The following is a 15,092-nucleotide window of genomic DNA, read 5'->3' on the forward strand; positions in this document are numbered from 1 at the left end:
ATGTCCTGTATGTCCTCTTCCTCTTCAACATCTTCTATTTCCACTACCTCTTCAGCTGAGGCGTGTTCTGGTGGGCTTGGCTCCTCCTGATTCCTCTCCTGCAGTGTGGTTCCGGACCTTAGGATAATGGCATTAATGCCACCCTTTGGATTGGGTAATGGTTGAGAGGGGATTCCACTGGAGCTCAAGGGCTGGTTATTGGAGTTATTCATTGATCCAATTTGTGAGACAAGAGCTTGCAGGGTAGAGTTCAGACCATTTAGTGTAGCATAAAGGTTATTTTCCATGGTCTGTTGTCTCCAATCAATGGATTGTAGTAAATCATCATTAGAAGATGAGGAAGGATAAGTAATTTGAGAGGTCTGCTATTGGGTATTCTGTGGTCCTTGAGATTGCCTCAGGTGAGGTGCTCTGTAAGGCTGGTTCTGGTTCTACTGCCTGTTGTTATTATTATTCTACCTCTGATTTTCCTGATTGTCTCTGCCTCCTCTGTTGTTGTTGTCCCTCCAATTCTGGTTAGAATTGTCTTGCCATCCATGGCTGTAATTGCCACCTTGATTGTACCCTTGGTTGGGACGGTCATAGAAGTTATGAGTGGCTGCCACGGTGTTGTCTTCCTGCTGGAGCTACGGACATTCATCAGTATAATGGCTATAATCAGCACAGATTCCGTAAACTCTCTGTGGGACTAACTGTTGGCTTTGCTGTGGTGGAGAAGGTTGGGCTTGCTGAACTTATTGTTGATTTAATTGCATCTACTTCAGCAAGTTGGTCATTTCACAGATACTCTGAGTTAGAGCAGTAGTCTCTCTGCTAGAGGATACTTCTGCAACGCCTTTTGAACGGCCTTGTTTCTGCCTGTGATTCTGAGTAGATTCAGCTAAGTCGCTGATCAATTGCCATGCCTCATCAGTAGTCTTGTACTTTTTCATAGACTTATTGCTAGCACTTTTCAATGTGGTCTTATCTTGGGGCCTCATGCCCTGTGTGACGTAATCGAGTAACACTATCTTGTCAATCATATGGTGGGGGCAAGCTTCTAGAAGATTATTGAAGCGCTCCCAGTATTCATAGAGAGTCTCAGATTCATCCTGAACAATCATGGAGATGTCTTTCCTCAGTTTATCAGTAACTTCAGTTGGAAAGAATTTTTCCAAAAATTCTCTTCTAAGTGTATCCCAGTTGAAAATCTCTCAGGTGCTTGATAGGCTCTTGAGCAGGTAAGCCATGAAACTTAGGCATCAAATTGAGCAGTGCAGTCTTTATTTCAAAGTCTGTAGCCACTGCTGGGTGATGCGCTTGAAACGATTGCATTGTAAAATCAGGGGCTCCAGCCCCCTGGATAGTAACTCTCCTAGGTGCTGCCATGTCACCTATACGTAAATTAACCGAATCAGTAGAACGGGGGCTGATTTCTTCCTCAAATGACGTTTCAGATCCGCCCTCTGAGAGGACTAACCGATGCCGACCTTGCCTTATTCGTGAAATAGTTCTTTCAATCTCAGGATCGAATACTGGCAAGCTTGGATCAGGAAGTGAACGCATCATCTAGTGAAAGAAACAAGCAGCTCATAGTAGCAAGATAAAATAAAAAAATTCCAATTAATAACTTTAGCACTCTATTGCAAATCCCCGGCAACGGCGCCAAAAATTGACGTGGCAGAAATTGGCGAGTTAAGAATTGTTATAAGATATGCATTGCAAGTATAGTTCTTAACCAACCAGAAATCCGCTTATCAATTTAGAAGGGTTGTCACAAAAATTAAAATTAAAATACTGGGAGTATGAATCCCAGGTCGTCTCCCAACGAGTTGCAGAAAGGTGTGCTATTTTATTAATCAGATGTTTTCAAAAAGAGTTTGAATTGAATAAACAGGAAATTAAATTGGAGAAATTAAGTAATTTAAATAAAAGCCTTGACTGGGAGTAGATTAGTTGGAAGCCCTATTCTTGTTACAGTACTCTCAAGATTAATTGATAATTGAAGGTTGTTCTGTTTAGTTATCCCTTACTAGGTAAAGGAAAGTCAAACAAGTTGGAATGCTGTTTCTATTCACAAGTTCCAATCCGCTTACTTGGAAGGACTGGCGTTAGTGACTAGAGAGCAATCCAACAATAAACCTAATTACAATTTCCCCTTTGAGCATTCCAACTCAAGGGTTCCTTTCAATCAACTCCCCATCAAGTTAGGGAACTACTCGCTCATTGTGAACATGGAATTCATAACATAGAAAAGAGAATTAAAGAAAGACATGATAAATAAAACTCAAAGGAATCAATTAAAAATAAAAGTAACTCTTGTATTAATAAATTCTAAAATAATCCAATAGTAAAATTGAGTAAATTAAAGGACATGGAAGAGTAAAGCCAAGTAAAGAAAATGAACTAGAATGACGAAGTCTTGATGAGGTAATAACTCTTCTCAATATCCCAATGCAAAGAGCAATTGAAATAAAAATCCTAAGAACTATGAATGTGTAGAGAGAAAACCTAGAAGAGGAGTAAAACTAGATCTAAAACTAAAAACTGTATAGAATGAATGTCGTTTTGGTTTCTGCATGTTCTCTGGCTCTAGTCTGCTTTTCTGGGCCAAAAACTGGGTCAAAACAGGGCCCAAAATCGCCCCCAGCGAATTCTGCAAATTATGCAAATCGCGCACGTCACGCGATCGCGTTATTCATGTGGACGCGTCATTCGGCATGTTGCTTTGCCACGCGGGCGCGTCTTTTACGCCTCCGCGTCACTTGTGCTGTTCCAATCCGCGCGGTCGCGTGAGCCATGCGGCCGCGTCACTGTAATTTCCTCTCTTTCGCGCGGTCGCGTGAGCCATCCGGCCACGTCACTTCTCGCTGGTCATCTCCTTAATTTCTTGTGTTCCTTCTATTTTTGCAAGCTTCCTTTCCAATCTCCAACTCATTAATGCCCTATAAAGCCTGAAACACTTAACACACAGATCACGACATCGAATGGAATAAAGGAGAATTAAAATACATAATTAAAAGTCTCTAGGGAGCAAGTTTTTTAATCATGTAATAATTTTATGAAGGAAATATAAATGCATGCTAATCATATGAATAAGTGGGTAAAAATCATGATAAAACCATGCAATTAAACACATTATAAACCATAAAATAGTGGTTTATCAGCCTCCTAACACCAAACTTAAAATTTGAGTGTGGGGGCTCTGTTTGACTCTGTATTGAGAGAAGCTTTTCATGCTTCCTCTCCATGGTTACAGAAGAAGATCCTTGAGCCTTAAACACAAGATAGTCCTCATTCACTTGAAGGACTAAACTCTCCTCTGTCCATATCAATAACAGCTCTTGCTGTGGTTAGGAAGGGTCTTCCTAGGATGATGGATTCATCCTCTTCCTTCCCAGTGTCTAGGATTATGAAATCAGCAGGGATGTACAGGCCTTCAACCTTCACCAAGACATCCTCTACAAGTCCGTAAGCCTGTTTCCTTGAATTGTTTGTCATCTCTAGTGAGATTCTTGCAGCTTGCACCTCAAAGATCCCTAGTTTCTCCATTACAAAGAGGGGCATGAGGTTTATACTTGAACCAAGGTCATACAGAGCCTTCTCAAAGGTCATGGTGCCTATGGTACAAGGTATTAAGAACTTTCCAGGATCCTGTTTCTTCTGAGGTAATTTCAGTTGAACCAGATCACTTAGTTCATTAATGAGCAATGGGGGTTCATCCTCCCAAGTCTTATTACCAAATAACTTGGCATTCAGCTTCATGATTGCTCCTAGATATTGAGCAACTTGTTCTTCAACAATATCTTCATTCTCTTCAGAGGAAGATACTCATCAAAGCTCATGAATGGCAACAGTAAGTTTAGTGGAATCTCTATGGTCTCTATATGAGCCTCAGATTCCTTTGGTTCCTCATTAGAAAACTCCTTGGAGGCCAGTGAACATCCATTGAGGTCTTCCTCACTGAAAATTTTTGCCTTTTCTTCCTCCTTGCATTCGGCCATATTGGTTATATTTATGGCCTTGCACTTTCTTTTTGGATTCTCTTCTGTATTGCTTGGGAGAGTACTAGGAGGGAGTTCAGTAACTCTTTTACTCAGCTGACCCACTTGTGCCTCCAAATTTCTAATGGAGGACCTTGCTTCAGTCATGAAACTGAGAGTGGTCTTAGATAGATCAGAGACTACAGTTGCTAAGTCAGAGTGGCTTTGCTTAGAATTTTCTGTCTGTTGCTGAGAAGATGATGGAAAAGGTTTGCTATTGCCAAACCGTGTTCTCCCACCATTATTATTATTTAACCCTTGATTAGGCTTCTGTTGATCCTTCCATGAGAAATTTGGATGATTCCTCCATGAAGGATTATAGGTGTTTCCATAGGATTCTCCCATGTAATTCACCTCTTCCATTGCAGGATTCTCAGGGTCATAGGCTTCTTCTTCAGAAGAAGCCTCCTTAGTACTACCTGATGCAGCTTGCATTCCAGACAGACTCTGAGAAATCATATTGACTTGCTGAGTCAATATTTTGTTCTGAGCCAATATTGCATTCAGAGTATCAATCTCAAGAACTCTTTTCTTCTGAGTTGTCCCATTATTCACAGGATTCCTTTTAGAAGTGTACATGAACGAGTTATTTGCAACCATTTCAATAAGTTTCTGGGCTTCTACAGGCGTCTTCTTCAGATGAAGAGATCCTCCAGCAGAGTGGTCCAATGACATCTTGGACAATTCAGACAGACCATCATATAATATACATATGATGCTCCATTCTGAAAACATGTCAGAAGGACACCTTCTGATCAATTGCTTGTATCTTTCCCAAGCTTCATAGAGGGCTTCACCTTCCTTCTGTCTGAAGGTTTGGACTTCCACTCTAAGCTTACTCAACTTTTGAGGTGAAAAGAATTTGGCCAAGAAAGCATTGACCAACTTTTCCCAAGAGTTCAGGCTGTCTTTAGGTTGTGAGTCCAACCATGTCCTAGCTCTGTCTCTTACAGCAAATGGGAAAAGCATAAGTCTGTAGACTTCAGGATTAACCCCATTGTTCTTAACAGTGTCACAGACTTGCAAGAATTTAGCTAAAAACTAATGAGGATCTTCCAATAGAAGTCCATGAAACTTGCAATTCTGCTGCATTAGAGAAACTAATTGAGGCTTAAGCTCAAAGTTGTTTGCTCTAATCGCATGAATTGAGATGCTCCTTCCACAGAAGTCAGAAGAGGGTGCAATAAAGTCACCAAGCATCTTCCTTGCATCTCCACCATTGTTGTTGGGTTCGGCCATCTCTTCTTCTTTTTCGAAAAATTCTGTCAGGTCCTCTCCAGAGTGTTGTGCTTTAGCTTCTCTTAGCTTCCTCTTTAGAGTCCTTTCAGGTTCCGGATCAGCTTTAACAAGAATATTCTTATCCTTGCTCCTACTCATATGAAAAGAAGAGAACAGAAAAGAATAGGAATCCTCTATGTCACAGTATAGAGATTCATTTATATGAGTAGAAGAAGAGAAGAGTAGAAGAATGAGAAGAGAAAAATTCGAACATAGAGAGGGAGAGAGGGTTCGAATTATAAGAGGAAGAGAGGTGTTAGTAAATAAATAAATAAATAGAAAGAGATGAGAGAGAGAGAATTCGAATTTTAAATTAAAATAAAAGGAAATTATTTTTGTTTTTATTTTAAGAGTAAAGTATTATTTTTGTCCCCAACGTTTGGGGTAAGTCCTATTTGTGTCTCTAACGTTTAAATCGTCCTATTTGTATCCTTAAAGTTTATAAAAGTGATTCAATGTTATCCTACTACAGTTATACTAACAAACCAGATTATATTTTTCAATTATTCTCACTTGGATGTATTCATTCTCAATTAGGTCTCACTTGGATGTGTTCAATTTTAATATTATATCCACTATTTGTTTTTAGATTCAATTATGTCCCTAGAAAAGTGAATTATGTAAATATTGTAGGAATTAGTTTCAACATTTGATGAGCTATTTTTCGGAGTAGATCATCGATTCTATCCCAGACATTTGTATTCTAACTTCAAGAAGAGATTTTTAAAACTCAAACTAAAGCACTCATGATGTGTAATTGACAGCGGGATAACATTGAATCACTTTTACAAACGTTAGGGATACAAATAGGACGATTTAAACGTTAGGAACACAAATAGGATTTACTCCAAACGTTGGAGACAAAAATGATACTTTACTTTTATTTTAATTATTGGTTAGTATTCTAATTTTAAGATAAGAAATAAAATAAAATTTGAAAACTAATTAAATTGATTAGTTAAAAAGGATTTTTTGAAAAAGTGTTAGTGATTTTCGAAAATTGGAGAGAGAAGAATAGTTAGGTGGTTTTGAAAAAGATATGATTGAAATAGAAAACTTTTAAAACCAAACAAAAAGTTAAGTGTTTAATTGAAAAAGATTTGAAAATCAATTTTGAAAAGATAAGAAGTTAGAAAAGAATTTTTGAAATTGATTTTGAAAAATATATGATTGAAATTTTGTTTTTAAAAAAATTTGAAAAGGAAGTTAAAAAGATTTGATTTTTGAAATTAAAGTTGGTTACTTGACTAATAAGAAACTAAAAGATATGATTTTAGAATTTAAAGATTGATCTTTTCTTAATAGGCAAGTAACAACTTGAAAATTTTTGAATCTAAACATTAAATGTTAGCATTAATTTTGAAAATTATGAAGTAAAATTAAGAAAAAGATTTTGAAAATCAATTTTAAAAATTTTCAAAAATAATTAAAAAAATGAAAAAGATTTGATTTTTGAAAAGGATTTGAAAAAGATAGAATTTTTAATTTGAAATTTTGACTTGACTAACAAGAAACAACTAAATTTTAAAACTTCATGACTAGATCAATTCAAATTTTCGAAATTTATGAGTGAAATAAGGGAAAGATATATATATTTTTTTTAATTTTTGAATGTTTGGTGAGGAGAGAGAAAAACATAAAAATGATGCAAAACATAAAAATTTAAGATCAAAACTAAAAATGCATGCAAGAACACTTTGAATGTCAAGATGAATACCAAGAACACTTTGAAGATCATGATGAACATCAAGAACATAATTTTAAAGAATTTTTAAGAAAAGAAAGACATGCAAGACACCAAACTTAAAAATTTTTAAACTATAGACACTAATAATTCAAAAATGCATATGAAAAACAAGAAAAGACACCAAACAAGAAAAATTTAAAGATCAAATAAGAAAAATCATCAAGAACAACTTGAAGATCAATGAAGAACATAATGCATGAGTTTTCGAAAATTAAAGAAAAATTAAAAAGATGCAATTGACACCAAACTTAAAATTTGACACAAGACTTAAACAAGAAACATAAAATTTTTGGTTTTTATGGTTTTATAATTTTTTTTGTATTTTTCGAAAATAATTTTGAAAAAGAAAAATAAGGATTTCAAAATTTTTAATAAGAATTCCAGGAATCATGCAATGTTAGTCTAAAGCTTCGGTCCAAAATTTTAGACATGGCTTAATAGCCAGCCAAGCTTTATGTGAAAGCTTCGGTCCAAAAATTTAGACATGGCCAATGGCCAGCCAAGCTTCAGCAGGACATTACATAAAATAGCTAAAATGATGAGAAAGACAAAGAAGCTCTTCTAAGGATAAGTGAAACCTCAGTCCAAAATTTTAGACATGGCTTAACAGCCAGCCAGGATTCAACATATCTCATGAAACTCTAGAATTCATTCTTAAAAATTCTGAAGAACATATATTTTTATTATTATTAAAAAAAATTTTGAAATTTTTTTTTGAAAATAAAAAGAATAAAAACAAAAAGCTTAAAATTAAAGTAAAATTACCTAATCTGATCAACAAGATGAACCGTCAATTGTCCAAACTCGAACAATCCCCGGCAACAGCGCCAAAAACTTGGTGCACGAAATTGTGATCTTTAACAATGGCGCCAAAAACTTGGTACGCACAATCTTAATCTCAACTCTTTTTTCACAACTCTGCACAACTAACCAGCAAGTGCACTGGGTCGTCCAAGTAATAAACCTTACGTGAATAAGGGTCGATCCCACGGAGATTGTCGGCTTGAAGCAAGCTATGGTCATCCTTGTAAATCTCAATCACGCAGATTCAAATGGTTATGAGGTTTTGATAATTAAAATATAAATAAAATATAAAATAAAATAGAGATACTTATGTAATTCATTGGTGGGAATTTCAGGTAAGCATCTGGAGATGCTTTGTTGCTTCTGAACTTCTGCTTTCCTATTGCCTTCTTCCAACCATGCGTTACCTCCTTCCATGGCAAGCTGTATGATCCTCTCGAATGAAAATAAATCCATCTGCGCTGTCACCGCATGGCTAATCATCTGTCGGTTCCCGCTAGCGTCGGAATAGAACCATTGTCCTTTTGCATACTGTCACTTGTGCCCCACATTCGTAGATTTGAAGCTCTTCACAGTCATCCCCTCCCAGATCCTACTCAGAATACCACAGACAGGGTTTAGACTTTCCGGATCCTGGATCCTACTCAGAATACCACAGACAAGGTTTAGACTTTCCGGATCCCAGGAATGGCTGCCAATAATTCTAGCCTATACCACGAAGGTTCTAATCTTAGATTAGAAACCCAAGAGAATATACTCCAGCTGTCGTCCAATGACTACATTGAATATCATGTAGATCGCTTTGTGGTTGTCAGGCACGCGACCTTGGCTAAGCGAGTAACGAAGATTGGGTGATTGTCACGGGTCACCCCTTCATTCTGACTTAACTGAATTAAGTACGAGAGTATATCTTGGAGAAGAAGTAGGCGTGAATTGAATAAAAAAATAACAGTACTTGCATTAATTCATGAAGAACAGCAGAGCTCCATACCTTAATCTATGGGGTGTAGAAACTCCACCGTAGAAAATACATAAGTGAAAAAGGTTTAGGCATGTCTGTGAGGCCAGCCTCCAAACGTGTACAATGATCAGGGTCTCAAGATAAAATTTTCGAACGTAAAATAAATCTCTAAAAGTAGTTTTTATACTAAACTAGTAGCTAGGGTTTACAGAAAATGAGTAACTAAGTGCAGATAGTGCAGAAATCTACTTCTGGGGCCCACTTGGTGTGTGCTTGGGCTGAGCATTGAAGCTTTTTCGGGCTTAGGCTGTTCCTGGAGTTAAACTCTAGTTTTGGTGCCAGTTTGGGCGTTTAACTCCAATTTTGGTGTCAGTTTGGGCGTTTTACGCTAGAATTCCTTGGGCTGACTTTGAACGCCGGTTTGGGCCATCAAATCTCAGGCAAAGTATGCACTATTATATATTTCTGGAAAGCCCTGGATATCTACTTTCCAACGCAACTAAGAGCGCACCAATTGGGCTTCTGTAGCTCCAGAACATCTACTTCGAGTATAGGGAGGTCAGAATCCAACAGCATCTGCAGTCATTTTTCAGCCTCTAAATCAGATTTTTGCTCAGGTCCCTCAATTTCAGCCAGAAATACCTAAAATCACAGAAAAACACACAAACTCATAGTAAAATCTAGAAATATGATTTTTGAATAAAAACTAATAAAAATATAATATAAAGTAATTAAATCATACTAAAAACTATGTAAAAACAATGCCAAAAAGGGTATAAATTATCCGCTCATCAAGGCATAAATGAGAAATTGACAAGAAGAACTAAGAGAATCAAAGAAATTGAACAAGAAAAAGTAAAGAAAACTAAATCAAAACAAGAATTAAAACCTAAATCTAAGAGAGATTAACCTGAATCTACCCTAATTCTAGAGAGAAGAGGGAGCTTCTCTCTCAAGAAAACTACCCTAAGACATGTTTCTACACTGCCCTAATTGCTCCCCCTTGTTCCTTCTTAAATTTGGCTTCAAATACTTCAGAAATGAGTTGAATTTGGGCCTGGATGAGCTCAGAAATTGCCAGCCACGATTTCTTTATGTTAGTCACATGACAAGTGTCACACATACGCGGAGGTCACACGTACACGTCGCTTGACGAAAACTCTGGTCATACGTATACGAAACTAGGCAGATTACCAAAACCTCATTTCTTTATGATCCTTCATTTTTGCATGCTTTTTCTTCATTTCTACAATCCAATCTTTGCCTTCTAAGCCTGAAATCACTTAACAAACACATTAAGGCATCGAATGGAATTAAAATAAATTAATTTAGCAATTTAAGAACCTATAAAGCATGTTTTTATTCTTAAGCACAATTTAGGGAGAATTTACAAAACTATGCTATTTCATTGAATAAATATGAGATAAGTTGATAAAATCTACTAAATTCAATACAAGATAAACCCTAAAATTGGGGTTTATCACAACTCATAAAAAATATATTACAAAAGATTGACATAGTAGGGTGAATGTTACGGTGGATAATGTAGTTGTCCGAGTTTGATCTCAAGTATGAGCCTAGGTCAGCCATCAAGTCCCAGTATGTTGCTAACTTTGTAGCAGAATATGCAGGTCAAGAACCTAAAGAACAGCCAGTAACTTGGAAGATCTATTCTGATGGACGTCTAACAAAGTCGGTAGCAGGACAAAGTAATCTTGGAAAATGAAAAAGGCACCACATTAGAGTTGTCTTTGAGATTCAACTTCAAAGCTTCTAATAATGAAGTAGAATATAAGGAAGTGTTAGCAAGATTATTACTTGCTCGAGAACCAGGAGCAAAAAAGGTATTCTTTCTCAGTGATTTACAAGTCCTTACATTGCAGATCAATGGAGGTTATCAAGCAAAAGAACTTAACATGAAGTAGTATCTACAGAAGACCTTAAGTCTGCTTTACGAATTCCAAGAATCTAAGGTCCGACACACAGCAAGAGGAAAATGGCGGAGTTGATGCCTTATCGAAGCTTGCAAGCACGAAGCCAGGAGGGAACAACAAAAGTTTGATACAGGAAAACCTCCAACACCCTTCGATCACTAACTAGTCGAATGCAGAAGTACTCATAATAATAGGGCCAGACATGGGTTAGATGAATCCTATTTTGGAGTACATAAAGTTTGACATCTTCCCTTCCAATAAAAAAAGCCAAGAAACTTGTCTGAGAAGTATAGTATTACAACTGGTACAAGGAACCTTGTATAGAAGGGGATCTTAGCTTCATTAGTTAAGTGTGTCCCCACATCCAAAACTGAAGAAGTGTCAGAAGAAATCCATGCAAGAATCTGTGGAAACCATCTGGGAGCTCGATCATTGGCCAAAAAGGTAATTCAAGCTGTGTTTTATTGCCCTATACTACAAAAGGATACCACCAACTATGTGTAAACGTGTTTGGCTTGTCAACTCAATGCCAACTTCCATGTAGCACCACCTGAGGGCTCATTAGTGTCACTTCAACTTGACCCTTTGGGAAATGTGAGATGGATCTATTCAGACCATTTCCACAAGCTCCTGGCTAAGTGATGTATTTGATTGTGGCAATCGATTACTTCACAGAGTGAATAGAGGCAGAGCCTTTAGCTTCCATCACAATGCTACAATGCAAAAGATTCTTGCTCAGAAACATAATTACTAGGTTTGGTGTTCTGACTTCTATCATGGTGGACAATGAAATTCAACTCACTTATGCAACCTTTAGAAAATTGGTATCTGACCTTAAAATCAAACACCAAATCATGTCTGTTGAACACCCTCAGGCTAAGAGGTAGGCTAAAGAAACAAACAAAGTCATATTGCTAGGATTGGAAAGAAGGTTAAAGACAACAAAGGGAGTCTGGGCCAAATAGCTACCACATGTTCTGTGGACATATCGTACAATACCTTAATCCACTACTAGAAAATCTCCTTTTTGACTTACATATGGAATAAAAGCCATGATCTCGGTAGAAATAAATGAAGAAAGCTCATGTATATGATTTTACAATAAGGTCGGGGATATCAAAGCTTACAGAAAATAGCTTGGGCTATTACATGAGGAAAGAGAGCAACTCGGATAAAAGAGGAAGACATCAATCAAAGAATGGTAACCAGATACAGTAAGAAAGTTATTAAGAGAAGATTCAATAAGAATGGTCTCATTATGATTTGAAACGACATCAGGACACCAACTCCTAGGGAAAGGAAGATCACAACTAACTAGAAAGGACCCTATAAAGTGGTGCAGGTTCTTGATGTATGACCATCTTAAACACTTTTCATTAGCATTTATTATGGAAAAGTTGTGAGTTTTGCTTAATAATTATATGATTTTCAAGGCTTTTCTTTTAGTACTTTGATTTCTTTGGTTTCATGATTCTTGTAGGAAAATGTTAGAAAAAGAGAAGAAAAATAACAACGAGTAACCAAAAATTAAAGACAAGTGCAAGGAGAATTCGTGGATATTGTCAACCTTGACCTCTTTACACTCCAACGAGTATCACTTATGCTATAGAGGTCCAATTGACACAGTTCCAGCAATATTAGAAAGCCAACTTCCAGATCTTTTCAATAATATATAATAGTCTATCCTTTTTCTCTGGCCTCACGGTGCTAAACGCCGCGGCATTGGCGTTTAGCGCCAAACCGCATCTAGCATCACCATTCTATGCGGGAGTCCCGGTGCCAAATGCCACCAAAGTGGTGCCAAATGCCTACAACAGCCTCAAACCCAAGAAATCTTTGTAATTAATGAAGATTTGAAGATACTGATGGGATATTTTTGTGGAAAAACGAATTTTTCCAAAACACCCAAAACTAACCGGCAAGTGCACCGGGTCGCATCAAGTAATAATAACTCACGGGAGTGAGGTCGATCCCACAGGGATTGAAGGATTGAGCAATTTTAGTTTAGTGGTTGATTTAGTCAAGCGAATCAAGATTTGGGTGAGAGATTTGTGATTTGCAGATTTAAATTGCATAGAAAGTAAAGGGAATGGGTAATTGGCATGAAATTAAAGAGAACTGAAACTTAAAGTGCTGAATCTTAAAGAACAAGAAATTAAATGGCAGAAACTTAGAACGCAAGAAATGTAAATTGTAGAATCTTAAAGTGCAAGAAATGTAAATGGCTTGAATTGTAAAAGGAATTGGGAATTGGATTTGCAGAATTTAAACAAGGAAAAGTAAACTGCAACAAACAGAGAAGTAAAGGATGACTTGAATCTAACCGGATCTTAAAACAGAAATGTGAATGAGATTTAAAAACATTAAACAGAGGATGTAAAATTGGAATTCAGATCTCAGGACTCAAGAGACTAGATAACCAAGTCTAGATCTCAATGCCTTCCTAGATCCAACAAGAGTAATTGCAAAGGAAATGTAAATTGCAGAGAAAATAGATGAGAGAGCAAGTAACAAAAACTAAAATTCAATTAAGCAGAGAATTAAACAAGATCCCAAGGTGAGATTGAAACAGAAGTTCTTCAATTCTCCACCCAAGATCCGAAGCAAGAAAATTAAAGAGTGCTGGGCAAGAACAAGGAAGAAGAGAGATCAATTCTCCTCCCCAATTCTCTTGAATTAAAGTAACAATGCTAGAATGTAAAATAAGCTCTCTGCTGCAAGTATTGAAAAATTCTAAAAAGGAAGCTCCCTAAAAACTTAAATCCTATGCTATTTATATACTTTCTTCAAATGGTCTTCAAGTCTTCAATTGGGCCTTTGCTCTTGATGGAATTGGGTTGATAGAGGCCTTGGTTGATTGCTCTTGGAGTTTGGAGAAGAACCGAATCGAACCGGGTTTGGAATCATGAAAGCTTGAGTAAAAGTTTGAGTAAAAGTTTGAGGCAAACTTTTACTCCAACTTTTCACATCAGCCACCCTCTTTTGCTGATACCAATGTTGGGGCAAAAGTTTGGGGTCAAACTTTTGCTCCAACGTTGGCCTCCCCTTGCACACTCATGGCGCCAACGTTAGCCAAAAAGTTAGAGGCTAATGTTGGCGCAAACTTTTGCTCTCCAGGGTGTGTTGTTCATGCGCCAACGTTTGCCAAAAAGTTAGGGGCTAACGTTGGCACAAACTTTTGCTCTCCAGGGTGTTGATTTGTGATGCCAAAAGTTTGCCAAAAAATTTGAGGCTAACTTTTGCTCCAGCTTTTTGCCCAAAAGTTTGCACAAAAGTTTGAGGCAAACTTTTGGTCCAGCTTTTTGCTCCCTGGTTCATTTGTAAATCATGTTGCTTGTATGCGAAGTTTGTATTCGTAGGTTTTGATGAATGACAAACCAACAAACGACATGAAAGACAAACCAACAAACAACTTGAATGAACAAGCATGTTGAAAGATCAACCAACATTCAACGTTGAGGAATGAAGAGTTGAAAGCAACACAACAACAACAAGAAACTCAAGTCCACAACATTTGAAGACAAGTATAGTGTCTTAGGACTTAGGTAACTTCTTGTTAAGAACCAATTGCTAAATCTCTCAACACACACTCACAAAATGTTTTGATGCACATCTTGCAATTCGATGCTAGCCAAATGGTTTAAAAACTTGTTTTCAAAGGTACAAAAGCATAGGAATTGACTCCAACAAGTTTGAGATCAATCCTAAGTATTTTGAAGTGATTTTAAGCCATTATTTAAGGTTTGCATCGATGCACACTCATCTTGCATCGATGCAAAGCATGCGACGACTTGTTGCATCGATGCAAAGATGTTTGCATCGATGCAACCTAGCTGAAAATTCAAATTTCAGCTTCAAAGACACATTTGCATCGATGCAAAGTGTTATGCATCGATGCAAATGATTCAAAAACATAAAAAACGGCTAGTTTTAACAAAACGGCTCCATCCCATTAACTCCCCAACGTTTCTAAGGTTTGGGGAGTCTATAAATAGATGGATTGAAGCCTTATTTCATACATGTGAGTATTTGCAAACTATCTTGTTCATATTCTTTCATTCTACACATTTTTAAGGTGTTATAATACACAATTTGAGAGAGCAATATCAATTGGTTCAATAGTGCTAAAATTGTAATCATACACTCTTCTAGAGAGTACTCATTTCATCTCAACAATTCTTTGAGAATTGTTTTCTTGTAACACTTTGTAAATTGGAGTGTGATCTCCAAGGTTGAGTCAAGAGTTATAAACACTATAGTCGGTGAGGATACCAAAGAAGTATACTAAGTACTCAAGGAAAATCTTAGAGAAGGTATCTCTAAGTGGAGTGGGTTAGTATACGAGT

The 15,092-nt window shown here is 37.0% G+C and overlaps 1 non-coding gene across 1 annotated transcript; it reads left to right on the plus strand.

Annotated features, from left to right (window-relative positions):
• The first annotated feature begins 1,016 nt into the window (after positions 1–1,016).
• Positions 1,017–1,124, plus strand: LOC112761727 (small nucleolar RNA R71). Its single transcript, XR_003182107.1, has one exon. It is a non-coding gene; the product is annotated as a small nucleolar RNA R71 (small nucleolar RNA).
• Positions 1,125–15,092: the final 13,968 nt, after the last annotated feature.

This window comes from Arachis hypogaea, chromosome 16 (assembly GCF_003086295.3).
Source record: "Arachis hypogaea cultivar Tifrunner chromosome 16, arahy.Tifrunner.gnm2.J5K5, whole genome shotgun sequence".
Taxonomy (NCBI): domain Eukaryota; kingdom Viridiplantae; phylum Streptophyta; class Magnoliopsida; order Fabales; family Fabaceae; genus Arachis; species Arachis hypogaea.